This window comes from Euprymna scolopes, chromosome 46, assembly GCF_053919585.1.
Source record: "Euprymna scolopes isolate OS-2025 chromosome 46, ASM5391958v1, whole genome shotgun sequence".
Taxonomy (NCBI): domain Eukaryota; kingdom Metazoa; phylum Mollusca; class Cephalopoda; order Sepiida; family Sepiolidae; genus Euprymna; species Euprymna scolopes.
The window spans coordinates 211,622,002-211,628,001 of record NC_136527.1 but is presented as its reverse complement, the minus strand read 5'-3'; positions in this window follow the sequence as shown (position 1 = coordinate 211,628,001).

The following is a 6,000-nucleotide window of genomic DNA, read 5'->3' as shown; positions in this document are numbered from 1 at the left end:
TTTTTTATAGTTTCCAGTACTTCAGAAAATATTGTCTTTTAAAAACCACATACTTTTTTTTATAGTTTACTGTACTGCAATTTTTGGATGAATCTCTTATTTTGTTTTAATGTATTTGAATATTAAGCACATTACATTTTCTCTAGAACATACTTTCAGATGTATCCAGATGTCACACGTTTTAAAGAATTAGAAATATAATAATGTCAGTATAAGAAATCTTCCCACATATGTTGCCGTAGTCGTCCAAATTAAATAATGTTTGTAATGTTTAAGGAAAATAATACTCCATTAAAATTGAATAGTAATACTCAATCAGGAACACCTGTAAAAATATAAAATAATTCAATACTTTTAACATTCGCATTCACATATTTATATTATTTTTTATTTTGGACAATATTATTGGATTACACTTACAACCTCTACATTCATTTAATATAACTGATATATATATATACTTTTCTGCAATTTTTGAATCAATATCTTATTACGTTTTAATGTATTTGAACATATTTCACAACAAAATATATTACCTTTAAGATCACACGTTTCAAAAAATTAGTAATATAATGATGTCAGTATCAGAAATATTTCCATATATTTGGCCATAGTCTTTCAAATAAAGTAATGTTTGTAATGTTTAAGGAAATACTCCATTAAAACTGAATAGTAACGCTCAATTAGGAACATCTGTAAAAATATAAAATAATTCAATATGAATAAAAAAATCGATGAAAAGTGTTTTATGACGATTGTATTATGATTAGCAAAACGATGAGAAGTGTTTTATGATGATTGTATTACGATTAGCAAAACGATGAAAAGTGTTTTATGACGATTGTATTATGATTAGCAAAACTATTCAAAGTGTTTCATGACGATTGTATTATGATTAGCAAAACAATGAAAAGTCTTTTATGATGATTGTATTATGATTAGCAAAACGATGAAAAGTGTTTTATGATGATGTTACCTGATTAGCCAAACGATGAAAAGTGATGGGCATATGTGCACTGAATGCCATTTAGGTTTAGCAGACCAACTATTTTGTAGAAACACCACGCAGTTGGTTAACAGTCTTCTTACAGTTGACCCCCTTCTCAACTGGTCTAGGGATCTGTGATATCAAAGATGTAAAAGATAACTAAATAACGACTAAAACAGTGGATTATGTGATTCGACTTTTTCTAGTGACCTTTTTTTTTCTTAGGTTAAACAGTTTGAAGTTTTTCAGAACTAATGTTTATAAAGCATGTATATGGATAATGTATTGAGACAGTTCTGATTTGCTGCTAACAATTTTTCACATAGTTTATCGAATGCTAGCTTCAGTGGTATGACGTCATTATAATTTCCCCCACTCTTCATCCGTGCATCAACCTAAACGCTCAATTAGGAACATCTGTAAAAATATAAAATAATTCAATATTTTTAATATTTGCATTCACATATTAGTATTCTCTTTTTGTTAATATTATTGAATCAAACAAACAACCTCTACATTCCTTTGATATAATAATAATAATATAAGATACAGTTGAAATTATATATAACATTGTTTTGATCAGATCCTAGTCAGGAATAAATTGTTTAAACATATATAAAATACTACAATATACAATATTACAAGATGAAAAGGGTTTTATGATGATGTAATTATGATTAGCAACACGATGAACAATGTTTTATGACGATTGTATTATGATGAGCGAAACGATGAAAAGTGTTTTATGATGATTAGCAAAACGATGAAAAGTGTTTTATGATGATTGTATTATGATAAGCAAAGCGATAAAAAGTGTTTTATGATGATTGTATTATGATTAGAAAAACGATGAAAAGTGTTTTATGACGATTGTATTATGATTAGCAAAACGATGAAAAGTGTTTTATGATGATTGTATTACTATTAGCAAAACGATGAAAAGTGTTTTATGGCGATTGTATTAGGATTAGTAAAACGATGAAAAGTGTTTTATGATGATTGATTTATGATTAGCAAAACGATGAAAAGTGTTTTATGATGATTGTATTATGATTAGCAAAACGATGAAAAGTGTTTTATGGCGATTGTATTATGATTAGCAAAACGATGAAAAGTGTTTTATAACGATTGTATTAGGATTAGCTAAACGATGCAAACATGGTTTAAGGCGATTGTATTACGATTAGCAAAACGATGAAAAGTGTTTTATGACGATTGTATTATGATTAGAAAAACGACGAAAAGTGTTTTATGACGATTGTATTATGATTAGCCAAACGATGAAAAGTGTTATATGGCGGTTGTATTATGATTAGAAAAACGATGAAAAGTGTTTTATGACGATTGTATTATGATTAGCAAAACAATGAAAAGTGTTTTATGACGATTGTATTATGATTAGCAAAACGATGAAAAGTGTTTTATGACGATTGTATTATGATTAGCAAAACGATCAAAAGTGTTTTATGACGATTGTATTATGATTAGCAAAACGATTAACAGTGTTTTATGATGATTGTATTACTATAAGCAAAACGATGAAAAGTGTTTTATGACGATTGTATTACGATTAGCAAAACGATTAAAAGTGTTTTATGACGATTGTATTATGATTAGCAAAACAATGAAAAGTGTTTTATGATGATTGTATTATGATTAGAAAAACGATGAAAAGTGTTTTATGACGATTGTATTATGATTAGCAAAACGATTAAAAGTGTTTTATGACGATTGTATTATGATTATCAAAACGATTCAAAGTGTTTCATGACGATTGTATTATGATTAGCAAAACAATGAAAAGTCTTTTATGATGATTGTATTATGATTAGCAAAACGATGAAAAGTGTTTTATGATGATGTTACCTGATTAGCCAAACGATGAAAAGTGATGGGCATGTGCACTGAATGCCATTTAGGTTTGGCAGACCAACTATTTTGTAGAAACACCATGCAGTTGGTTGACAGTCTTCTTACAGTTGACACCCTTCTCAACTGGTCTAGGGATCTGTGATATCAAAGATGTAAAAGATAACTAAATAACGACTAAAACAGTGGATTATGTGATTCGACTTTTTCTAGTGACCCTTTTTCCCCTTAGGTTAAACAGTTTGAAGTTTTTCAGAACTAATGTTTATAAAGCATGTATATGGACAATGTATTGAGACAGTTCTGATTTGCTGCTAACAATTTTTCACATAGTTTATCGAATGCTGGCTTCAGTGGTATGACGTCATTATAATTTCCCCCACTATTCATCCGTGCATCAACCTAAACGTAGATTCCATGAACAAAGTTTTTTTTCTAAGAACGGCAAACCTGTGGAACTCTCTTCCATTTGCCTTCTTTCCGACTGACTATAATATGGTCGTCTTCAAGTCCAATGTAAACAAGTTCTTGATGAGCTGTTCCCCTTAAGTAATCCAATTTACTAAATTTCCATTACTAACAATTACTACGTCATTGTCCCATTAACCCTTATCCTTGAGTGGCCTTTTGGTCTTGATAAGTGCTGACTCCTTTGTAAAAAAATGATCATTGGAATATGAGTTGTTCAGAGGAAATGTAAACATTATGTGTAAAGAGTGTGTACCACTTCACCTGATAAATCGACTTGCACTTAAATTGAGATGGGCTTGTTCATGTTTATGCAATAATAATAAAGCATTGTATCAACACCTGTTCATGTTTACTTAATAATACTAAACTATGGAGTGTTAATTGCCCTTAAATTGAGATGGGCTTGAGTGATGGATGGATACCAGAGCATAAAGATTTTACAGACATTTTCTATCTGACCCACCAGCCCTAATCTGACAGGAACAGTTTCGACAACGCAGTTATTTATGTCTCATCAACACCTTTTAATTTTTACGTAATAATAATAAAGTATGTAATGTTAATTGGATTAGACAGAGTTGCAAAACAATTTTGAGGAGCTGCTATTTTATGTGTTGTTTATATAGTGCTTTGAAGTTCTGTAATTATTCAATTCCTATATAAATACAACATAAAATGAGCACCTACTTCATTGCCAGTAGCAGTCAATCAGACATATAATCGGTCACAGTTTTCAATCTTTGCAACAATTATTGGGGAGGTGCCCATATATGTTTTAGATTTTTTACATTTCTTAAGGAGGGATAAGAGTTCATGTGTTGTTAACAAGTTTGCATTTAAACCTACCAATTTAATAAATAAAAACACCATAAAAATATTATTGTTTGATTTCTTATATTTTAATATTCAAATTCATATTTGATATAAAGAAAGCGTCATCTTATTTTTGTTTGTTTGTTTTATATAAAAATGAGAATGTTTTTTTTTTTTTTAATTTCAATTTTAAATTCGAAGACTGGACTTTTTTTACTCATACATTCTATTTTTTGTTCTGTTTTAAATTCATAAAAATGCCACCCCTCTTTATTAAATACTAGCCTGGATGCCCAGCGTTGCCCGGGTTTTTAAACGTGTGTTTTGAGCAAAAAAAAGTGGTAGTAGGCAGGCAAGCTAAAACCCGCGGTCCGTAAAGGCGGAAAAGAAAATGAAAGAATATCTGACGTCTTGACATTACTCCATGACGTGAGCGGAAGTTCAGAAAGTTAAAATTATGCAAAGTCAATCAAACCGATATGATGGATCGCAAAAGTGACTCGTAAAAAAATCGATCTGTCTTTGTAGAAAACTGCCCAGTTGAGAATGAAGGAATTAATGAATTAGACCAATTTTTCGATATTTGTTGTCCGAGATATCAAGCTTCACAATGATACCGATCTCGTGAAAATGAGTCGGCTCTGACAAAAGTTTTAGGCATACAAATATACATGCACACATTTAAACAAACAGGTGAGATTTATAGTATAGATAACACTATTACTTAGAAAGCTATTCTTAACATGGGGAGGGGAGTCCTAGCTAAATAATTTGTACATTTATCAAACAATTTAATTAATAAAAAAGTGCATTTTGTAGTCAACACAAAAAACGAAAAACTGGGCAACACAAAAAACGAAAAACTGGGCAAAAAATAAATATATAGCAAATGATTGTCATTAAAGGCAACATAATAAACTCTTCTACCTACTTGGACGAGGTTTTTGTGTTATAAATTATTTTTAAGCGTTTATTTACTTTTTAAAAAATCTGTACCATATGTAGGAAGAAATAAAAATGGCTGATATAAAACAGTCATTTAAGATGTCACGATAATCGCTCAAAAATCGATACTTAAATAAAGTACTGATAGAAAACGACAAAATTAACATTTTTGAAAAGTTTTGTTATGCCCAACCATTTTTTATGATATCTTTGGTTAAATAATTTGTTAAGGGGAATTCCAAATAACTATTTGTAAAAAATAACAACACAAAAAAAACGTAAGAAAACAAATAAATAAATAAATAAATAAAATAAAAAAGATGATATGAGGCATCCATCTCTTCTCCATTCAACCAAAAATTGAAAACTGCAAATGATTACAGGTATTATTGCCTGCTAACTGGTCATTAAATCGATGCTTATTTTATGTTAAATTTATATAGAAAAGTGATTCCATGTCCTAAAATCTTAAATATTTATTATTATTTGTCGTGTCTTTGAACGATATTTTTTTTAATTGTTGAAACGTAATAGCCAAAATACTTAAATTTTTATTTTATTTTATTTATTTTTTAGAGAGTAAATAACGCTTGGTTACATTGTAAAGATTTACAAATATATTTTCTACATTAATATAATATAAATTTGTGATGGCCAATAAATAGTTGATCATTTTATGTAAACTTTATAAAAGAAAGTGATCCCCATTCTAAAATCTTAAATATGGGATGAAACATACAAAATCAAACGAAATTCTCCAGCGACATAATAGGTAAGTGTAGACAGAAAGTAATTTTTTATGTTAAAACAATTAGGTACTTGTGCACTTATGTTACCCTGCTGAAATAACCTTATTATTCAGAAAGTTATTCTTAACATAGGGAGAGTGTTTTGTAACTATTCTGTACTTCCAC